Here is a 24,875-nt window from a genome sequence, read left to right as displayed (position 1 = left end):
AGGGTAGTTACGAGCACAAGCTATGGAATTAGACAACAAAGGTACAAATCCTGATCCTATTACCTGGTAGTTATAAGATGTTGGGCACCAACTCTCAGTATCCACACTCCAAAAATCCACACTTAAGAGGTTTTTGTGAGTATAAACTGAGACATTTCACATTAAGCCCTTAGAAGAGAATCTGGCACAGAGTAGGCCCGCAGTATTACATAATCCTACAATTGAGGCAAGGTGTACAGTAACAGAGTGCTGTTAGATTATATATTTAACAGAAGGCAATAATTATACTTATTAAAACTTACTTTGGAGAAATTCCCAAGGGAATTTTTTTTTTTAACCTCAAATCACTGATATCATCAGACGCCAGTCCCTAGGTGCCTGACCTGACATTTGTGTTGTTTGGAGTATTTCCAAACCTTCACGCTGAGTTCTTTTTTCAACTGCATGTCTCTCCATTGATGTGGATATTCTAGTTAAGATTTTACAGTGTGGTTGAGAACTACTTGCAATACATTCCCCTAAATTCTAACCTTTTCCTTCTTATTACTTCTATTCATTTTCTCATTTTTAAATCTAATGGTTCAGTGAAGAAGATGCAGAAGAAAAGACATTGGGCATCATTCACCTATTATTCAAATCAGGGCTGTTTCTTGGATGGGGGAATTTAACAATTAAAATGCTTTTCATCAGTAGCTGTTCTCTTAACTCAAGGAGCAGTTTTTTGTTTCTTTGTTTTTGTACTAACAAAAGAGTGAATAAAACACTGGAAAGTAAGTGGTTTGCACATTTTTTATTATTTGCCTAGTTTCTGCATTAATTAATTCACAAGTTTGCTTTTTCTTATTGAATTTATGGACATTTATTTCTAGCAGACTTGGAGAGGTATTTTTTCCTTTCTCTTTGCAGTTATATCTTCAACATTAGCAAGAATCTTTTATTAGCTTTCTCTTTTTTAAATGCAAAGTGGAATTTTATAATTCCAAATTAATGAATACTGATAATAATAAAAAGTAGCTCAAAATCATATTGATCAAACATTTAAAGTAATTTAAAACCGTAAGTAACATCAATACCATCATATGAATATTGCCAGAACAATATAAGAAGCCCTAAGTGGGGCAGATGACAGGCAGATCAAGAAATTCATGAGGTATTTGTAACAGATAACATCCCAGTAGGAACCATGCCCAAGTTCCCACATTATGGCATTCCTCAATCTGATGGTCTCATCTAGTCAGTTCTGGTATTTCTATGCCTTAGCACCTGAAGTTATCCTTTTTAACTTGGAACATTTAGAGAGGCACAGAGTCTACAATATGGCATGAAACATATAGAGTTGACCAAAAATGAAATGACACTTAAAATACATCATGGTCAGTCTTAGCTTGAAAACCCATCTCCTACTGATGTACCCATCATGGTGGGAGGAGCTTTCTCTTTTTCTATGTACTTTGACTCCCTTATTTTCCTGTAATTTTATAGCCAGCCTCAATAGCTACTGTTTGAAAACTTCAGAACAAAACAGAAAGGCCACCGTTTCTTTACACAAAAACAATTTTCCTTCCAATCATATGTAAGCTACTTTTAAATGTACAAATCTGAGTTTGAATTTACACAAAACAATCCTTCTACTTATGTTGTCTTTAACTACTTTGTATCTGTTTTATCTTTAATTGAATCTTCTCATTCAACCTTGACTCAAACCCTTGCCCCAGCTTATTGTGAATGGTGAGGCTAGGAGCAGCTTTATTGCTTTTGACTTATCTATGCTTTATAATTTTCTCAATAACCATATATTACTTCTGTAACAAGAAAAAGCACAAAGCAAGTGGATTTTTTTTAAATCTGTACTTTTTAACTTTCCTGAAATTCTCTGGAAGTGAATCTTCCTCATTTCATCCCCTGGAAGATGTTCTTGGTATCGTATCTTAATCCTTCTCATTTCACAATATGTAGAAATACTGTCATTTGTAAACAGATTGTAGCTCCTCCACTAGAAGAAGTGTCAGATGCAAATCCATTTTGGAATTTCTCACCATACCTTACAGAGTGGTTCTTAGAAAACATGGTAATGTAGAGAAGGTGAACCTAGAATTAGAATGAAGGGCTCTGTATTATCCAAAACCTTCAAATGACCCGTCAACATAGTTTTCTTTCGGCTATTCCTTCAACCTCTCCATCTCCTTAACTAATTTTGTCCTTTATAAAATCAGACAACTCACCTGTCTCCTTTTTTCTAGACTGTCTTCCAATTTTTCTCCCCAATCCTCTTGATACTTAAAAAGAATCGCAGCCAATTTAAATAGGTTTATCTGCTAAAATAAGAGTGCATAATCCCAGCAATCCCACTACTGGGCATATACCCTGAGAAAACCGTAATTCAAAAAGAGTCACGTACCACAATGTTCACTGCAGCTCTATTTACAACAGCCAGGACATGGAAGCAACCTAAGTGTCCACTGACAGATGAATGGATAAAGAAGATGCGGTACATATATACAATGGAATATTATCCAGTCATAAAAGAAATGAAATTGAGTTATTTGTAGTGAGGTGGATGGACCTAGAGTCTGTCATACAGAGTGAAGGAAGTCAGAAAGAGAAAAACAAATACCGTATGCTAACACATGTATATGGAACCTAAAAAAAAAAAAAATGGTTCTGATGAACCTAGGGGCAGGACAGGAATAAAGATGCAGACATAGAGAACGGACTTGAGGACACAGGGAGGGGGAAGGGTAAGCTGGGACGAAGTGAGAGAGTAACACTGACATATATACACTACCAAATGTAAAATAGATAGCTAGTGGGAAGCAGCCACATAGCACAGGGAGATCAGCTTGGTGCTTTGTGACCACCTAGAGGGGTGGGATAGGGAGGGTGGGAGGAAGACGCTAGAGGGAGGGGATATGTGGATACACGTATGCATACAGCTGATTTACTCTGTTATACAGCAGAAACTAACACAACATTATAAAGCAATTATACTCCAATAAAGATGTTTAAAAAAAATACTTTGGTGAAAAAATGACGATACCATGGGAAGACACTTTGTATTTCATCTATGCATTGACATATCCTAATACTCTCATTTAATGAAAAATGACAAACACCCCATTATCTTCCAGATCTAATTTATTGTACAGAAATATTTCTCAATTTCTTGATTATAGATTTTGTGCACTTATAATTTAAAAGTACTTAAAATTGAGATGTCTTTGCCTCTCATATAGTTCATTCATTATTTCACTGTTGGCACCAACTGGGCTTCCAATGTATTTTGAAATTTTGTGAGTCTAATCACAGTGTGATATGTGATACAAAATTCTAAGTCTTTTTTTAATATGAAGATCAGTAATTCATTAGAAACTTATTATCAAGATAGCTATGTTCCTATCATTTGTTTCTTTCTGAGAATTGCAGTATCACTGCTATCAAGGAAACTAATTAGGCTAGAGGACAGAGATCATTTTTTATTCCTCCAAACTGTACTTAAGTCCTATATTGGTGTCGTGAATTATTTCTAGTGAAAAATGACAATTACTTCATTCCTAACTTACACTTTTGGAGCCCGAAGGTCCAGCAACTCAGAATCTCTGAGTGACACAATAATGCACTCTCACATTGTGAGTATTAAAATGGAACAATTTTCCATGAATCTAAGATAGTCTTGGTAACATGTTTAAAACACTTTATGGACTCAAAATTTAATTTGAAGGAATAGTTTAATCATAGTAGAGATTAAAGGTTTCTCCTTGGTCTAAATACTAGCTACATAAAGCTTTCCTCCCAATTATCTAACATCTTCCTGTACAGTTCTTCCTTTGTATGCCTCATGATAGGAGACTTACTACCTTGTGATATAGTGAACATAATAATTGTAACGTGATTATTACTTTTAGCAGTTTAGAAATTCCCTTTGTATTTAACAAATATTCTTCTTGAGAAAATGCATGCAATTAACTGGCTTGAAAACAATGTGTGGGATCATGGAGAGAAAATGTTCTGGGATTCCTCACGTGTGTTTAACCAATAGAAGAAAGTCTGTTGGGGGTGGTAGAGAGGGGACAGTATTTGGAAAAGAGGAGAAGGCCCCTGTTTCCATGGTACTACAAAAAGAACAAAGAACGCTAACATATTAAAGCAGATAAGAATCATTGGATGATAAAGGGATTCAGAAACTGTGTCAAATAAGAAACACTGAAAGCAGACCTGATTAAAGCAAATATATACAAAGAGCAATGGGGAGAAGTGGTAGGAGTGGGGGAAGAGGTGGTGATTTCCCCTGGGAAGTGCCAGGCTTATCTCATCTAACGCCACTCTAGCACCAGGGAGTGAACTTTAAAAGATGATGACCGGGCTTCCCTGGTGGCGCAGTGGTTGAGAGTCCGCCTGCCGATGCAGGGGACACGGGTTCGTGCCCCGGTCCGGGAAGATCCCACATGCTGCGGAGCGGCTGGGCCCATGAGCCATGGCCGCTGAGCCTGCACGTCCGGAGCCTGTGCTCCGCAACGGGAGAGGCCACAACAGTGAGGGGCCCGCGTACCGCAAAAAATAAATAAATAAAAATAAATTAAAAAAAAAAAAAAGATGATGACCATGAGCTCAATGTGGAATGATTCCCCAAGACAATGACTCCCTCCCTTCTGATCTAGAGTGCTGCCAATAACTGATAACACCCAAGCTGAGGCGGGATGAGGGATGAAGAAGAGGGAGTTTTCTAAAATCTATTTGAGTTTTAAGAAGTTCAGTGCTGTTGCATAATTGTTCAAGTTACCAAGCAAAAGTTTTTTAATATAATCTTGAGCGTATCTGGGCTATATGAGAAAGTGTTAAGATGTGAGTACCAAAGGGAAGATGTGGGGGGGAAGAGAATACTCAAAATAATGTCTCCAGGGTATCTTCATTAGTTCTCTTTTAAGTATATAACTCTACGTGCATATTTGACAAATTATCCCAAGCTTTGTTCTCAAGCAACAAGTAAAAATCCAGATGAATAGGACGGTATCCTTGAGGAAACCTTCATGCAGCTATTTTTAAATTAGCCTGCCATGCTCATTTTGGAGTAGGTTATTATGTTTAGCTTAAAAGAGCTTATGTTTCAAAAAGATTTCTTTTGTGAAACTAGCTAGGGTTTCAAAGGCTATGTTTCTGAAAGGAAAGTGGTCCTCTTCTTGACTAGCAAATCTCAGATGTGAAACTCAGTTTCACACAGGAGAAAGAATGGCCCAAAGAGAACTTTAGATATACAACAAACATGAGTGAACACCATTATTTTGAACTGAGCCATGTCTCCCTGGTTGAATAAAGAAGTAAGAACGGTAAGGGTGACATTCACACTGAGCCATGTTGGTGAGAAATCATATTGAGGACATAGACAGAATATTCTGTTTATGTTATAGAAGAAGGCAGTCCAAAAGAGAGGAGAAGCTGTGAAACCCAGCCACATAAAAGAGGAATAATCCATTCTCAGGACACCTCTAGGTAGCTGACGCATAGAAACACCACAGTTCACAAGGCCAACAGCAAATACGTTCTCTTCCCTTCCAAACCTGCTTTTACTATCAAATATTACATCTTTGTTTCTCAAAACTCAACCAGCAACTCACTGTCCTTTTAGTCAACTGCCACTGAGTGACAGTAAATGAGCTAGGTACTAGGGATTGAGAGAGAAATAAGACAGATACCACCCATACATTTGTAGAGTTTGCAGTCTAGTTCACGTCCTCTAAATCTTTTACTTCTATTATTGAAACATTTCTCTACAAAACCCATCTCCATTCTTGCAAGTGCTTCCAATTCCAGTCTATTTTCTATGAAGCTGGAAGAAATAACTTTAAAAAACCAAACACAACCCAACCCAACCAAACACACAAACCACCAAGAAAAGACCGTATCACTTTCCTGCTTGAAATGGCTAGTGTGTACCGAGGATACAACTCAAACTTTTCATTGCAATGATTAAGATTCTTTATAATCCAGCCTCTGCCTAAGTTTCTGGTCTTTCCCCTTCCGAAAATAAACTCCAGAATCACAGAACTCCTTATGATGACAGTACTGTATCTCCTTTTTCATTATTTTTTTCTGCTTGCAGTTCACGTCTGCCTTCTTAATCTGGTTAAATTCTACTCACTCTTTAAGGTGCAGTACAAATACCCTTTGAAATCTTCACCAATACCCAGAGGGGCGTCTGTTACTCTCCTCTCTGGGTTTCCATGGAGAACAGTATTGGCCTTCATGCTTGACCTCTAAGTGCAATCCCAAGTAATTTTTCTTCTGGGTAGACTTTCATTACCTCTGAAACTGAGGTAACCATTCTAAAATGTCTTGCACCTGGCTACATTATGCATTGTAATCATCTACATTTCTCTATCTCTACCCCGGTCTACAGACCTACTTGAAGGCAGGATCCTCATTTGTTTGTATTCACAGTGCCTAATACAGTGCCTGGCATGGACTAGGCGCTTGGCATGTTTATACTGTAAGGAAAAAGGGAAGCGAGCAAGGGAGGCAAGGAGAGAAAGAGGAATAATTTCTCTCATCAGAACTGAAACCACATTGCATTCATTTTACTATATGCTTTTCTCCACTACCCAGTTATGTCTTACATTTAGCAGCGTATTTCACATTCATTGCATAATAGAACTCACAAGCAAAACTGATTAAAATGAATTTATGCACAAGGGTTTCAAATACTGATATTGAAAATTATCCAAGATATGTTTAGCATGGTAAGAAAATTGCCGATCCTGTTTGTATTAAAGAAATGCATCAACATCTATTTGCATAGAATGCTTCTGTTAAGACTAAGAAACTTAACAGTGGTTTTCTTGAATAATGGAATGGAGGATTGGGGAGTAAGATTTTATTATTAGGTTATGCCATTTATATATGAAAACAAAGGTATACTTAGTTTAAGACAAATGATATAAATAATAGCAAGAACACTACAAGTTAAGGGGATTTCAAAATGCCTTAATTATGTATTTACAATTTCCCTAAAGGATAATATTTTCCTATAGCCTATAATTTTCCAAGCACCAAACAGATACATATTCCTACCAACACCTAATTAGATTTATTTTAGTTAAAAAAAAATGACTCTACTGAATAAATAGCCTTTCACTTCTCAACCAATCAGGGTCTAAAGAAGTGGTAACACAATGTGGTCCACAGAGTTGCATCACCTGCAGCATGTGCACACTTGTTAGAAATGCAAATTCTTGGGCCCCAACCAAAACTAGTGAATCTGAACCTTTAGGGGGCAGGACCCAGGAATCTGTGTTGTATCAAATCCCTCAGGCTATTCCAACGCATACTTTAGTCTGAGAAACTGCTCCGAGAGCTTTATTCTTGAGGACTTTACAACCTCACAGCACCATCTGTTGGTAGGGACTGTCCCAGAGTCAAGACACAGAGTCCCAAAGGGGAATACGCCCATTCAATATCAGTTGTCATGTTCTGTATTAAAGACTGAGAATAGACAGAACGCCTGATGCACAGACACCTACACCTGCAGATGCACACTCCAAGAAAGCTTACAGCTTATTAGAGGAAATGTGTGTAAACAAACCAATATCATTATTTATTTTTAAGTACAAATAAGGAGCTGGTGGGGCACAGAAGCTGTAGAGATCAGGTCCATAAGAGGAAGTCAAAACATGCTCCAAAGTTGTGGTGACATTTAAACCAGGTATTGTCAAAAACGTTAGCCACCATCATGTGTAAAAGTAAGTAAACAAAAATAAAAATCTAAGCAGATACTCACTGAGCACTTACCATGTACCAAGCACTGTTTCTGAGGCTCTGTCCCTGGGCCTGAATATGTAAGACAGTCCAGGCCAAAGGAGAGTAGCAAGCACACCCTAGGCATTCAATCAGTCTCTGGTTCAATAAATGAATAAACATGAAAATACTACATATTGGGTTAAATTCTTCATAAAAGAGAAGGATTTTTAAAATGTCATCTTGCCTAGAATTTCTGAAATCAAAAGGGATAAACTTGCCATTATCTGTATTATTTGTGTATTTTGAAAAATTGCCTTCATGGTTTATAAAAATTTGAATAACCGTTAAAATCCCTTATTAAAAACTCCTATACTGCTTTATAATAAGCAACATTTATGAATTTCTTGCTGGGTATAGAACACTATTTTATATGTTTTCCATATGTTTATACAGACTATAACCATTTTTGAAAAGGCAGTTCCATATTTCAAATCATGGGCACTTTCGAAAACACTTTCTACAGCAGGACACTAAAGTGACTTAAAGGGTAAGTAAACCAGTGTTTAATTTTCTTATTTCTGCAGGGTTTTTAAGTGAAGCCATTCCATTTTCTGTTGGTTTGTGACCACTGCACATTCTGGAGTTTTATGGCCTAATCCACATCTTTATCTAAATTAATGTTTATCATACTAATCATTATTGGTGATGACCAGCAAGCCAGCATAATCTCAATGTTTTCACATTTTCCATTAATATTAATTCATGTGGCTCACTTGGGACTACCACAAATAGGTTTATGTGTCCACTGCCAGGATTATATGAGGTAAAAATGAAGGTAGTTAGCTGTGCCTGTAAGAACGTACAGGTATTAAAGCACCAACACTCAGCTATTTGCCGGAAGCTACCCACTGGAAGCACAGAAGAAATCATAATAATGCCAGTTTGGCAATTATCTTTTGGGAAATCACTCATTTTCCAGGCAGAATTTAAAAGAGGGAACTTCACCGTTAGTGAAATTTAATAATAGAAGTGTTCTGATTCCTGGGGCTTGAAAAACAGGGAATCTCTCCCAAAGAGGTACATTCTCCATGCAAGACACTGAGTGAAGCTTCACAGAGACTCTGTTACATCTTCACAAAATCCAAGCCATATCAGAATGATTTTACTGGGTGTATTTATTAACAGCTGTGTGTAAGGACCTACTAGAAACCCCTTCAATTAGAGGGCAATACATCCTTATACATTTCAAAAGCCCAGAAAATCTTCAGAGGTCAATACTGGTTAAGAACATGAGATTTGGAATCAGACAAACGTGGATTCAATTTTCAGTTCTGTACTTTACTTGGGAAGGTTCAGTTTTTTCCAAGGGTGTTGCAAATATTAGATGAGCACAAGTAAGCACTCAACAGTATCTCCATTTCCTAGATGAGGAACCTAAGTCTGAGAAGTTACATAATTGGTTCCCGGTGCCATAGCAAGCAAGCAGAAGTTCTAGGCTACAAACCTACCCTAGTTGACTCCTCAAAGCATGTTGGTTCTATCTCCTGCTTCCACAACACTGTGCTGATAACCCATATGTAAAAAAAGGGACAGACCTTTTAAAAACAAGAAGGAGGGGGACTTCTCTCTTGGCGCAGTGGTTAAGAATCCGCCTGCCAATGCAGGGGACACGGGTTCGAGCCCTGGTCCGGGAAGATCCCACATGCCGCGGAGCAACTAAGACCGCGCGTCACAACTACTGAGCCTGCGCGCCACAACTACAGAGCCTCCATGTCACAACTACTAAAGCCCGCCCGACTGGAGCCCGTGCTCCGCAACAAGAGAAGCCACCGCAATGAGAAGCCCGCGCACTGCAATGAAGAGTAGCCCCGCTCACCGCAACTAGAGAAAGCCTGCACACAGCAACGAAGACCCAATGCAGACAAAAATAAATAGATAAAATAAATAAAATTATTTAAAAAAAGGAGGGACAAACATTCAATAAACAATGCAAAAGAAATGCAGCTATCACAGTTTTGGGGAAAAGATGGTGTAGGATACCACTTAGAATCTGTGTCTTCTTTTTTTCCATATGTTAAAACCAGGCTCCTTGCTTTTCATTTATCTTTTTAAAATTACTGATATTCTAAAAATGACAAAGATAGTGCATGCTGATGAAAAATATCCGTACAACCTAGATGTTTGTAAAATAAGGGAAGTCTGTCCTCACTCTTCTCAACTCAAGTCTGCTAGGTTGGATAGCACCTCTTTAGTCTTTTTCCATTAAGAGATGGGTAAAAGTGTACCATTTAAGTGGAATACTGTTCTGCGCACACCATTTTCTTCTTGTGATACTGCTCCCTTCTCTATTTCCTTCTATTCCTTTTCCCAGAAGACTGAATATAAATATGCTTATTTCTCAGATATTCTACTCTCTGTTGATGCTCAACAACAACAAAAACACATAGTTTAAATACCCAGAGTAAAAAGGGAATATTTGGGGTAAGATTCATAGACTCACTGATTTCTGTGGAATAGAGAGGGCTTCTGCTCCCAACAAAATGCCTGAACTGGCTTGAAAAAAGAAACAAACCCAAAAAGCAATCAAAAACACTGCCACAAAGCCACTCAGAAAAGAGCAGAAGTGTGTACACAGAAAGAAAAGTGATTCCTGGACTAACGGTCCACATTTTAAGGAGATAATGCATTAAAGAAAATAAGATTTCAGTATTGCATGGATCACTGTAGTAACATACTGGGAAAATTTTGGGTGAAAGAAATCCAAAAGTTTTTTTTTTTTAATAAGGTATTTATGACTATTTGCAGAGAGGCACTACACGTCCCAGTCTCTTTGGCAACTAGATGTGGCAACAACTAAGTTCTCATGAATGAAATGTGAATAAATGTGATGTATATAACTTCCACATCAGTTCCTTAAAAGAACAGCCATTTCCTTTACTTCCTCCCTCATTTGCCCGTGGGCTAGAATGCAGATGCACAGCTGATCCAGAAATCCTTGGAAATGATGAGGTACAGGAGAAAAAGAACCTGGGGTAACCTTGCCCATTGAACCTATCTCCTCAAGACAGCCATCCTACCTCTGGACGGTTGCAGGAGAGAGAAATAAACATTATTTCGTTTGGGCTTTTAAAGCTTTTAACCTTTTCGTTGCAGCAGCTTTGCTTTTTACCAGAACTAATATGCAAACAGGTACCCACAGATGGGAAACTCCCATAATCAAAACCTAACAGTTGGGCTCTGGGCAGTGAGGAAACATGATCCTTATTTAGACATGGCCGCATGAGTGGCAACACAGCTGCTTTTGCCCAGAATATTGAAGTGTGTTGGCTTCCTTTTGTTGCTAATAAGCAAGACTCTACAAAATAGAGGTAAAAATCAGGGAAGAATTAAGAACTATCCTTTTTGCAAGCAGATGAGGGAATGAATATAACTGCTCCTAAAGGATGCTCTCTGCCCATGGCCTGCAACCTAAGTTAACCAGGAATCTGGAAATGTGTGGCCTTCCATGTTGGCAAAGGTAACTGAACTCAGAAGTTAGAGCTTTGATGAGCAACAAGTCCTATCTTTCCTGAGTCCATTGCTGTTTGGAATTCTAGTGCTTCCTTTTCTAATCTAGTATCTTCTACCGTGCACTTAGCTTTTAAAGTCTTTTAAAGGGGAGCACTAGATGTGAACTCCTAGGTCTCCAAGGTTCAATAGATATGAACTAGTAGGAGATACCTCACCTTAGGGTGGTAATTTACTTCTCCAGAAACCTATATTAGGGTTGAAGCTATTATTGGAAAGGTCCATTGACATCTTCTTAACACCATTCAAAAGGACTTATTAGGAAAATGAGGCAGATAGTTTTCTTTCCTCAGCAAGCTAAAATAGGTCAGCCACAAAGTGCCAAAATAATTACTGACTGAAGTACTATCACCCCAGAAAATTAAATCACATCCATTTCTCTTTTTCGCATAAGATGAATTCTTGATACATATTCAACAACAAATTTCCTAGTGAATTTGTGAGCCAAGTCTCCAAGAGCCCTATATAAGGATATTCACTTGTAGTGTAAATTTACCTTAAACTTCTAAATTCAAGATACTTTGGCCTATTATATCATGGCTACAACATCCAAAATTAATGCACAGATACAATAGTAATTCAAGTAAGAAGGAACTTAGCTAACGTCAATCTTAACTTTAGATCAAGTTTATGCACTAATGGATTCAGGCAATCTCTACTCAGTATCTTCAAGACCTAAGTAAGTCAACAGCCTGACAAACAGAAAACTGTCTTCAGCATAAGATCAAAATATCAAAAATCATTATGCTGTTTAGTTCTCATATTTTTTAACACAGCTCTACGAATCATTTCAAGGCCATAGGGGATAAAATATCAAGAATAAGTAGAGCTAACTTATTTTGTCCCAAGCCTACAGACCTGAATATTTTTTGTCAATATTCTTACTCCTAATTTTAGCCCTAAATTCTTATCTATTATTGATCTTAAAAAAAAAAAAAACTTGAGAAAAAAGTGAATACCATTTTTCTAAACTAAAATTTTGAATTGTTTTGATAATATGTATGAAAATAATTTAGGAATTAACATTTGAAGTCTGGGCACTTACTTTTACATGATGATTTAAAAATATTATTCTCCATCACTATCATGGCCCTTTCATTGAAAGTTATTTACTTCTTTTAATAATGGTGATTTTTTTTTTCATAGAAAGTTGTTAAATAACTACTCTCAGAGACAAATATTAGTTCTATCGACAGGCTATGATTGATTTCCATCAGCAGTACATCTGACAACATTCTTCTTATTTAGCTTGTTGGTGAATAAGAATACTGACCAAATGCTCATTATCAGAACTGAGAGAACATATTGAAGCCAAATGAAAGTGAAGCTGATAAAATGAGGTGTCATTATATGTCAGGTTAGACTGTGCCTCTTCTTGTTACCAGATATCACTACCAGTAATATTACTTTGTCCAATTAGACATATCATTATTTTTTAAATGTTTTGTGGTCAGAAGTCAGCATTAATTTGGATAGTAGATACCTCTTGTAATTTTAGTATGGACTGCCTTGGTATCATAAAGTAAATTTGTTCCAAATGGGAAATAGTATTATCATTGCCAGCACAATGCACTGAACACTGTAGGTGCATAATTAACGATAACGTTTAGTGACCTTGAGGACAATAAAGTGAATGGAACTTGGGGCACAACTGTTCTCAGCTGCCTAAGAACTTAACAATACATTAATTTGAAAAATGCAATATCAGTGATTGTTTTATTGTTATTGATAATTTAGTACATCATCAATACATGGAAAGTTCAAGGTGGAAACAAGATAATTTAGTCCAATTTCCTTATTTTACAAGTAAGAAAACAGAAGCTAAGGGATTTAAATTAATTTTCCAAGGTCAAAACCTTGAGCCATAATGGTAACTTTGGGCTCAGGCCAACTTCTTCCTGGCTAAACCATCCTGCCTTCTTAACTGCCTTGAGTCTTAGTGTTTTTATTCTTTTGACACCTGAGACATGCAAAAAGGCAAAAGGATGCTTAAGAAAAATAGTAGTAGATGCATTATCCCTAACCATTCACCATAGAGTAAATTAGCGACCTAACTATTCCATCCACTTTAAGATATTTAATATGTCCAACATTACGGTGCACTTATGTCAAAGGAACACTAACTTCATTCTCTTTTCTCCAAGGCAACCTGAATAGGAAATAAACAAAAGTGCACTTGGGAAGAGGGTGTGATACTTTTTAAAAGCAATCTTATCTCTGCATTAGTACTGAGATAGCTAAGCCACTAGATTGCTTTTCCAATTTACTAGGCTTGTGGGTTTTCTACAACCCTCATGTAGAAATATACATCCTGTAGACATTGCATTTTACTCAACTTTTCCAAAGGGAATTCATAAAATAATTCAACTGATCCTTTCTCTGGCTCACCTAGCTAGCTTGGATCGGTGACTTACAGAGAATTCAGCCCTAAATCTAGATGAAAGTCTGTTTATGTTTTAGCACACTGATGGATTATTCTTTAAGGGACGTAAAGGAAGAAAATATTTCAGATGATGCCATCAACATGGTTTAATAAATTGTGGACATTAAAGAAACTATACATTCTTTAAAAATAAAGTAAATTTTGGTTAGGAGTTTTTATAGAAAACTCATTAACTAGTTGAAGGTCAGAGATTAATAATCAAGCATAATCAGTATATGTTAATGTGAGTCAGGAAACATAAGCTATACTTTCCTTATAATCATTAACTCCTGAGTTCCAAGGAACTCATTATAGTGTTTCTGGAATATGCAGTTCCCTATTTCTTTTTCTTCCAATTTATGAATAAGCTTGCTACACTAAGAACTCCAGAAAAAGGTGGGCATTTGCAATTCAAAACCCATTACTCAAACTGAATTAACTGGTCTAGTTTGTGGGTTAAAAGTAGGGTAGAACTTGGTCAATGATTATAAGCTTTTTGAAATGAGGGAAATTATGTTTTATTTCTAAATATTCCTAACACCATAAACCAGACAATAATTGTTAAATACAATTCTTACTGGGTGATATCCATAGCATTATTTGTTATGGCATAGATTCAGATACCCTATGTGTCATTATGTTCCTGAAATGGAATTCCACATAATACAATATCTACTAGCATTAAAATTACGTATACCAGAACTGGAACTGACTTCCATAAATACCAAATATTTTCTCAAATACATTAGCATTTATAGAGATAGGTCTGGGCCAGTTTTATCTCAATATGTTGGTTTATCTGTGTTCAAAGTTAACTTAAAAGTTTACATAACAAAGTTATATAACAAGTTTATAGGACAACTTATGCCTCACGGCAGGAAGGCAGCAAAGATGTGAATCTTGGCAATTTATACATGTGTCTTTGTGAATATCCCTGTTTATTACCCTTCTGCATGATCGATTTCACTTTTTTTTTGGTAATAATCTGGCCATTTTCACTCCCCAGAATACATGTACACTAAATTCTTTCAGAAGACATAAACATCTTTGTTTAAACATTTCATAGCTTAGTCTGAAATTGAAATCACAGATTGTCGATATTCTTTACCTTTCACAAATCTTGCTTTATCCTTCTAATCTGTAATTAAATTGATAATAACTACATTCTATAGTACAATGACAATCCCCTTCTTATATACTCTGAATGTATTTGTCTTGTCTATAGATATCAGGCAAAAAGTGAAAAGTGTAAGTGAATTCTTGAAAATCTACCCACTGTAAGTTTCAACTTGTGTTATTTATAAATTCACTTAATAAATGTTTATTTGTGCCTGTCTACTAACAAGGATTATATAGAGTGGAGATGGGGAAACAAATATGAATAAAACAAAGCTTCCAATCTCCAGGAGTCTATAACTTAATTAAGGAGATTCGTGTTACACACAGAAATACTTTTAACATTAGGTCAAATTCAAAAGTGGTCAGTTATATACAAGAGGAAAACATGATATACTATAGCAATTGAGAAATTGATCAGATCTAAACTGACTAAGAGGTTTCAGGGAAGGGTTTGGGAACACAATGTGTCATGAACAATAGAGGCTGAGAGGTGGCTCTCTTTTGAGAAACCCAGATAATATTCAAGTGATTTGGAGAAAGGTTTTGTAACTGACCCAAACGGGGATTTCTTTTCCATCTTTAGTATTTGTGTGCTTTTACAAGTAAACTCAGGGAGGCTAATGACTATGCTTTTCTCACTCCCTCAGTATGGCTCCAACTACCTCTGTTACTCCCTGCTACTGACTTTCTGCTACATGTTTATGGTTGTTTTGCAGTTTACTCACTAAATCTGATGCCTGCTTTTGCATACCAGATCCTATGTCTGATAATCTCAACATAATTCCATACAATGGGCAAGGCAAGACAGACAAGTGTGGACTGGATCTTTATAGACACCTGCAAGGGCATTCCAGGTAGAAGAAATCGTATAACCACTGGCGTCAAGTCAATACATAGTGAGTGTTTAACAGAAGGTTGTGCGAATTCTGGCACCTGCTGAGTATAACTGTTCCAATTATGCATTCTGGAATTGGGGAAATAACCACAAGACAGGTTTGGGGACCCACTGGGCTCACTGTGAGACAGATATTAGTTGAAACTCCATTGATCACCTGACCTCCTTAAGACTCTCCTCTGACTTGAGGGCCACAGTAACATTTTGGGTGTCCTGGAATTAGTGTCAGTTTAGAGCCACTGTCTAGTAGTCCTGGAGTGTTCTGATTATTTCCTTTTCCCAAATGCATAGTTACTCTGATAAAAGGCCATAGGTCCTATTGGAGAAGGCTGGAAGAAAGATCAACAGTATACATTTTTGGTAGTATACTGGGGTCCTTCCACAAGAGGACCTGATCTCCCTTTTGTTCAAGTGTCTGTAAACTAGGCTAAATGTGTCAGAGTGCTAAGAATTTAGGCCATAAGGAAAATGAACTTCAAATATTCTAGTACCTTGAATTTAAGGCAAGGAGATTAGGTGCCATTCTGCAGACAACTGGGAATCCTGGGAACCGTATATTGCATATCGCTAAGTAAGGAAGTTCCATCATTAGGAATACAAGATATTTTTCCTAAAATCATCTGGAAACGTTAGAGAAATAGTCAATATAAACAATAAGACCAATTAGGAAGCTACTGCGATACCATCATATGAGATGATAAAGATGGTGGTAGTAGAAAAGGTAATTGGGCTTGAAGAAGGGATGTGGAAAACTTAAAAATCTTGGTTGAACATAACCAGATATATGAGGTGGCGAGAAGATAAAGAAGGTTTTTAAGTGAGCCTGAATATTTGATGATTGTTACAACTTTTAGTAAAACCAGGTCCTGTAATGTAACAGAAATAGTAGAAAGAAGAGTTCAAATTTTGAAAGTCATTAATCTCTAAACAAGTTGCAGTTAAGCTAAGGTAACAGACATCCAGGTGGAAACGTTCAACATTCAGTTAGAAATGTTGATCTAGATTTGAAGGAATTACCTACATGGCCTCGGGAGTGGGGATGAATAAATTACCAAGAAAAGAATGTAGACAAAAAACAGAAATTGGGCAAAACCCAGAAGCCATCTAACTTTAGGAAAACATGATGAAGGGAATAAATCCATGTAGGAAACAGAGAAAGATTAATCAGGGAAACCAGAGGAGAATGAATGTATTACAGCAGACATATCAATAAGGAGAGGATTAAAAAAGGTGATTACTGCCAGGTTAAAATGTGAGAGACTCAAGGATGAAAAAGTATAAAAGAAGTTAATAACCTGTGTAGCTTCTATAGAATACAATGGGAAGAACCTACATTTAACAAGTTAAATGTATGTAGTGAATTGATGATGAATAAAATGAAGTTGGAAATGTATGCTGTCATTAGCAGAATTCAGGGAATAAAGGAGAAATTATACATCTAGACAGACGACTGAGGGAAGATTTTGTTTGATACATGAGAGTCTTGAGTGGGTTAATAGTTTCTGAAGAAGAATCTAGTAGATAATCAAAACTGAAAATGATGAACATAAGGGGATAATATAGAATGTTTCCTAAGGCAATAATGGAAAAGGTTGGAACGAAGAATATGGGTTAAGGGGTTAAACTCGGAAAATGAAACCCGTTTCTCTCTTTGACCAAGAAGGCAAAATAAAAGAATGCATCAAGATATAGAGCAAATATTCATTGGAGAATAAGCACATTGAAGGATTTTATTTAGGACAGTCTTAATTCCAAAGAAATAAAAAATCAGGCCATTATAAGTGAGGCCATCAGAATAAGTGAGGAGGGGTTAAGAGTTGGATTGGGGCATACTGAGTAGAAGTTCTTGGGGTTTGAATTAAGGTGCTGTGGCTCCTCTGGTGGACCTTACGCCTCTTAAGCATCATGTTATTCATGTTAATTCTCCTCTCATGGTCCTAGTGGTTTTGGTATGTGTCAAAGGGATATTCACAATATATTTGAAAGGAAGGTGGGACATGACAACTATAAGCTGCTAATGCTGTGTGTCAGAAAAAGGACATGAGAGAAGATATAAATTGAAGGGAAAGACAGTTTCAGATGATATTCCTGTAAGTTTCATCAAGCAGAGAGCAATGAGTAGTAGTAACACTCTAATAATTTATACTACAGCAGGAGGTTAAAAAAAATTCATTTTGTAAATAACTAAGAAAAGGGCCTTACACTTTATAATTATACATGTGTTTTTAAAAATACCAATAAAGATGTACTGTTTATTATATAATTTATTAATAAAATATGAAAGAATAAGATGAACACTTTAAACAATTCATTTACATTCAATAAAATAATGGTCAGACTGTCTAAAAGAGTTTCTGTACTGAGCAAAGCTTATCATCCTGAAACTGCTATGATTGGCTCTACTGCCTAGGTCTGCTATTATAACCACCTGAATAATTATTTATATTGTAAATAAGGATTCATTGAGGTCATGAGTTTTAGGTAGGGTACCTGTAATGTTGGATGCTGTGAGTCCAAGCAATAGCACAGCAAGAATGAATGAGGACATTTTTGATGTTTTCTGGTTTAGTGTCTCTGGGCTGCTTGTATCTATGGTGTATTCTATAGGGCTTGACTTATTTACCCCACCCCAGGAGACACAATTCAAATGAAATTAGGGTACATTTTTCCATTACATTTTTATTTTCTGTCCTTTCAGCTGAAGCCTAAGGAACATGACATTATAAGTGGAAAGAGGTAAAGAGATGATCAATCATGGCTTTTAAGAGCTACAGAGAAAGAATTTGCTATACCTTTTTTCTTTATATCCAACATCAGCAAAATACAGCAGGTAATGATGTCGGATGCAATAAAGATTTTATTATCATTTTATTGGAATGAACATCCTATCTTATTCATATTTCTACCTATATAGTTCATTTATCCCAAACTTTTAGTAATAAAGTTAATGGCTTTCCACACTTCTTCACATTCCTGCACTATTTTATGCTTTATGCATATATGTATATAAAATGGCAAAATATAACAATCCGAGGATAAACACAACCCAAGATATTAGTTACATGATGATAAATTAATAGGTGCACCGTTTATTATACTTAATCAGTAAATGAAATCTTAATTCACTGTTGACTCTTCTCTCATTTTTTTCCTGCTCTGCTTCCGGAGATACCAGTTCATTAAGACCAACTATAATTGAAAATATAACTAACTTTAATAAGCACCAGCTTTTCGCACTCTGCCTGGCACATTATACTTCTTTGTTTTATCTAATTCTTACACCACTTCTAGAAGTCATGAGTTGCTTTTCTTATTTCATAAAGAGGTTATAACTTACCTAAGGTCTAAGGAGTGACCTTACAGGGATTCAAATTTAGGTCTTCTGGCTACAAGTGTCCTTTCCACTAATAACATGCTGAGCAGAAAAGAGGACTGAAATATGTTAAAGCTAGTGTTCTTTGTCAACTCACTGAAACACATTTCAATAGAAAAGAACTAGCAAAGTGAACCCACCAATATCTTCCTAAATTCTCGAGAAACTACAAAAAAATGGGCAGATTTGGAAATTAGAGGTTTGCCCAAATACATACCTAATAAGTCAAAGAGGAATAACTTTTAAAATAATTTAAAAAACAGTGGCTTCCCTGGTGGCACAGTGGTTGAGAGTCCACCTGCCAACGCAGGGGACACGGGTTTGTGCACCGGTCCGGGAAGATCCCACAAGCCGCGGAGCGGCTGGGCCCGTGAGCCATGGCCGCTGAACCTGCGCGTCCGGAGCCTGTGCTCCGCAACGGGAGAGGCCACAACAGTGAGAGGCCCGCGTACCGGCAAAAAAAAAAAGTGACTATCTTACAGATATAAATTCCCAACTTTTCATTGCTTTAGTTTTCTCATCTAGGAAACAGAAGTACCAAATCCCCTTCTCATATATCTCAATGATTAATAAAAAGTGAGATATAAAAGCACTTTGAAAGAAATTTGCTTACCATTAAGGTCATAGTATTATGATTCACAATTATAGTCAGAAAGCTTAAGTTAATTTACTTTAATCAACCTGTCCAGTAATACCTATCATTTTTAGGTAAACAAGACCATGAAATACTCCACAAATAAGAAAAAGAATAAATTATTTTAGTATAATTCAATCGTAAATCCAATTATAAAGGAAACATTTTAAAAAGGCATATTTGATTGGAAAAAACCTCTGATCTCTTAAGTATCCAATACCATCAGAGGTCTAAATAAAGTCAATTTATAAGAAGACCAAGTTTCTATCACTTCAGAGCTTCACAAATTGATATACATTTTTGCTTCCATTTTGAAGACATTACCATACAACGGGAATTTCAATATTTGTGCACAAAAATGTTTAGGGAAGAAAACGTTGGCCTAAAAATAACCACTTTCATCATGAGCTAAGGTTTCTATTTGTTTTCAAACAATGGAAACAAATAGATATGAAAAATATTTGCTATTTAACCATCTTCAAGATATCCAGTTACCATATTTGTTTTCATGTTTCTAATTACTTTTAGGTTTCATAATGATTTCTTAAAACATTCAAACTCTAATCTGGATTTTCAGATTTGAACAAGTAAAAATATTCTGTGGTGAAGTCACTGCTTACTCCTCAATTTTACATGACAAATAATATAAAAAGACATAGTAATCACTTGTTTTTTCACGTTACAAGAGACTCTGTCTAGACTCTGCTCTAAGAATATATTAGGTATGTGTAAAACATGAATATGAACTCTTTCAGACTCTGCCATTTTTACCTGTTAAACTGAAAAGACTATCCTGGACCATAAAAGGTTCACCTTGGTTAAAATCTCTTAAGGGTTGGGGCTTCCCTGGTGGCACAGTGGCTGGGAGTCCACCTGCCAATGCAGGGGACACGGGTTCATGCCCCGGTCCAGGAGGATCCCGGAGCCGGCGCATCCGGAGCCTGTGCTCCGCAACGGCCGCAACAGTGAGAGGCCTGCGTACCGCAAAAAAAAAATCTCTTAAGGGTTAAATTTGGAAAAGTCACTAGGAAATCAGTTTCCCATTATAGGCTTGGCCTGGATTTATAATGAAAACAATGAAGGAGGTGAAACTTTCTTTGGCAACTTCTCATCTTCTGTTGCATCTTTTGCCAAAGTAAACTATAGGGTAACCAATGATGTTTGTCCAAATTTGTGCCTGGAATTCTTGGTTGAGTTGTTTATCGCTCAAAAGCCCTCCTGTATTTATTCAACACCATTTACTAAAAGCACAGCAGCTATCCAGAACCACGCTAGGTGTTACAGATACAAAGGCAGTATTTAACATATGCTCCTGTCTAAGGACCTAAGGCAGATATTTAACAAATATTTAACATATGCTCCTGTCTAAGGACCTAACATTCTATTTTATGTGGAGACAAAATGTGACTAAATAAAGAGATAAGCTTCGATATAAGCGCAAGGTAAAGTTGGAGTATTAAGGACTGGTTAATAATAATATAATAATCTTATGGCACTTAAGAGTTTCATAACAATTTTGCATACACTTTCACATGAGAGTTAATGATGGTTTTCAAAGTAGATAAAAAAATCACTGGACATATAACCATTTAAAAAAGAAAAATCAGATACCACTGTAAGAGACTTAAGATGTATCTATTTCTGCTTGAGTGCCTCAAGACATAAAATCAAAACTAAATTATTTAATGAATTAATTGCATTCGAACAGTGGCAAAGATTTGTTAAACGTTTGTTAAAGTAAATAATTGGGAAACAATTTTTCTAATACTACAGAATTTAATCACTCACCTATTAAATTATATATCCAATTCAAAATGTATGATTTGGATGGTAAATTTAAATTATAGGTGTCTCCTTGAACTCCTGCAACTGGGATACTGATCACTGGTGGCTATCGAAAGTTTGGGTTTTTTAAATAGATTGTTCGCAACTTCAAAAGTTGCAGCATAACCCAGATTTTATGGAATGAATCAAGACATTTTTAGGTTTATCCCAGATTCTTTGGGAGAAGGAATATCATTCAAATTTTTAATGGGGACACTCAAGAAAGAATGAGGAGTTATTTTATCGTATGCATGACCAGGGGAATTATCACCATGATAGGTGTGACCTATACTAGTAGAACAAATATTCCACAAAGTCAAGGGCTATATCTGTATTCTTCATCACTACTCTTTATTTAGCCCAGCTCCTAGAATACAGTCAGTTTTTTAATAAATACCTTATAATTTAATCGTTTAAGAAAAAAATAGAACACTCTAAAAGTGGCTTGGGCTGCTCTGGGGAGTAAAGGTCTCCATGTCAGGAGGACTTCTCATGACTGGATGCCATGGAGGGGACCCAAGCACCCGACAGACATTTATATAGATTCCTTCTGGTCCCTTTCAGCTATGAGATTCTATGATTGTTTTCCTATGAAAACATGGGACATGTTAAAGTATATTACCTTTTGCAAATCATAAAGGCACCATTTAGTAATTTACTACATCTATGCATTAAATGGTAGTTTTGTAACTTCAAAGAATTAAGTGCTTCTAAAGCATGATTTGCATCTTCTGCTGGCAGTGCATAAGCAGTTTCTTAGTAAAGCTCCATAAATCATTGTATTATTGTTATACTCATTTTATAGGTAGCAAAACCAAGGTAGGAAGGAACTGCAAAGGCTTTTACTTCTCAGTCTTAGTCATAACGATTTCCAGGATCTCACAGTATATCCTTCAGTACCCAGATAAAAGAAGTTTCCGTCCATACTACTGAGTATAGAAACTCATAATTTTCTTAGTACTAATAGCATACCCAAAGGAGAAAAACTCGACCTTCTACTCAAATGATGTTTAGCTGAATGCAAAGGACTCTAAAGAAATCAGTTACTGCCCATCATCTTTGCTAGAAGAAAATCTCCCAGAGTACAAAGAACGGCTAGAAGTCACTGTTTATTCCATTACCTCTATGTACGTATGTACCCAAAGGCCTAGTCATTGGTACTGATTACTGAGTTCATAAGTGAAATATTAGAAGTGTTCCCAATTTATACATACTCAAAAGCTATGGTGGAAAAATGAAAAATTCTAAAACTAAAATATCTTATTTTGAAACTCAGATTCATTTACTTCAATGCCCTATTGACTGAAGCAATTTTAGATTATAATGGGAAGAACAAAGTACACCCTGCCTAAAGAAGAAATAAGTAAGGGACATTTTGAAATAGAAGCCCTAGAGACAAGAAGGAACTTAGGTAAAGGTTTCTGTGTATGTGTGAAAGTAGCCATAAGTAAAATGAACCAGTGTGTTGAAATGTAATTCTGCAATTCCCAGGGCAACATCTTGGGGAACTAAGTTTGCAAGCAATACATCTGAGATACATGTTGGTGTGAGTTTCCGGAAAACCCAGATCAGTCCCAAGAGATTCTTTTTATGGTGTAGTCATGAAATAATGTAGGTTATATATTATGAGGCTAATCAGTGGCATTCTGACTATTAACCAGAAACCAAACTATTTTGGACCTATCTATAGATACGTCAATTTTTTCCTTCCATGGATGCCATTTTACTTACTCTTCCTGTTTTTAAATATAGCTGGTCCAACTTATCCCAATACAAGCAGAACAGATTCAGAGAATAATAACTTATTGAAATTGAGGCAGTTACGGTCACATCTGTACTCCCCGAAGCTGGCAGTTTCATTCTCTAGAGACAGGTGCATTTATCACATTCACAAGCACAGTAAAATGAAATCATCAACTAAAGAGACTCTGGCTCACTCATTTTCCTCCAGGAAAGCCACCAAACATTTCGAATATTTAAGTAGAGGATCTCCAGCCTCTGTTTTCTTGCGAGAAAGCAGAAATCCGAGAGAAGTTGATGGACAGCGTCAAGATATTCCATGGTACATTCAGAGCTCAGAACAATACAAGTCCTTAAAGACTGCATTAATATGGTTATATACGAACTGATAAATTAAAACCTGGATGGTGGAGGGTTAGAGAGTAGACTAGCATAAGACAAACTTTGGAAAGCTTTTACATTTCAACTGTGGTCTCACTTGGTGTGTAACTCTTGCCAAGTTTTGGTCTCTATGCGTCCTTCTTTCCCTGCCAAAAACAAAACTAAACTAAAAAAATAAGTCATTTTGTTGTTGTTTTGACAATTATAAACTCGATTATTCACTGCATGCTCTGTTTTTGTTTCCACATATAATACACACATTATCCTCATAATCTCTTCTGTATGAACCTTAAATGGATTGCCTTCATTGGACAATTAGAATTAATGAGAATTTGAAATGGTATTGAATTAAGTCATTTTCTTCCTCTAACACCTGTTGTCTGCTTAAGTGTATTCTTAATCTCATGGGAAAAATAAATCAGCTTTTACAGTAGGTTCTGCTTCTTTCTCTTTAATGTTTCTATTTCAGAAATAGGAAACATTGTACTTTGTCACCAAATTCCTTTGGCTTTGTGCAACTGTGTTCAAGATATTTTGCCTAGGAATCCTCAATTACTTTCCACAACTTCAACAATTAGAAATTGCAAAGTTTAAAAATTTATTATTTCTAGGCACTAATTTAGACACACTGTTTATGCAATATGTACATAAACAGTTTTTGAAGGTAAAATAAATTCGCACGGATATACTATGGACAGACTTGATCATTTCTCCTGCATTAGACGAACATGGCAAACTATGTCACTGATGAATTACAAAGGCAACTTCTTGGATGTAACTAAACCACACTTTGTAAAGTGCTGTTGACCTTCTTATAATAGAAACATAGAAATGTGTATTCTCTACATAACATGACTTACTTAATAAGCATTTTCATACTTATACCCACATAGAATATTCTGTCGTGTACTAAAAATGTGGAAATTAATTTGATGTCTATGAATGATGCCCCAAATATGTCAGGACAAACCTGGGTTATCTTCAACTAAGAGTCTTCCTGCTTTCTAGTCCCCAGTTGGTTCTGACTAATGCTTAGACCTTTTGAAAGACCATATAAAAGTAAATGGGAATATCAAGAGTAGTACACTACATAAGCAAACAAAAGTCACTTCTGTTAAGGATTTTCTAAACGTCAAGTCAACCTTAAACACAATAGACTGCACAAAACCTCACTGCCAAGCAAACACCACTG

General features: G+C 36.3%; 1 protein-coding gene across 1 annotated transcript in view; it reads right to left on the bottom strand.

Moving 5' to 3' along the window:
- The window catches only part of LRP1B (LDL receptor related protein 1B), a 1,467,083-nt gene that overhangs the window by 1,196,569 nt on the left and 245,639 nt on the right, over nucleotides 1-24,875 (bottom strand). The gene's annotated exons all lie outside the window — the stretch shown is intronic.

Source organism: Aethalodelphis obliquidens, unplaced genomic scaffold, assembly GCF_003676395.1.
Source record: "Aethalodelphis obliquidens isolate GAN/ISIS:26980383/991018 unplaced genomic scaffold, ASM367639v1 scaffold2, whole genome shotgun sequence".
Taxonomy (NCBI): Eukaryota; Metazoa; Chordata; class Mammalia; order Artiodactyla; family Delphinidae; genus Aethalodelphis; species Aethalodelphis obliquidens.
This window is presented reverse-complemented; position numbering and strand designations above follow the sequence as displayed.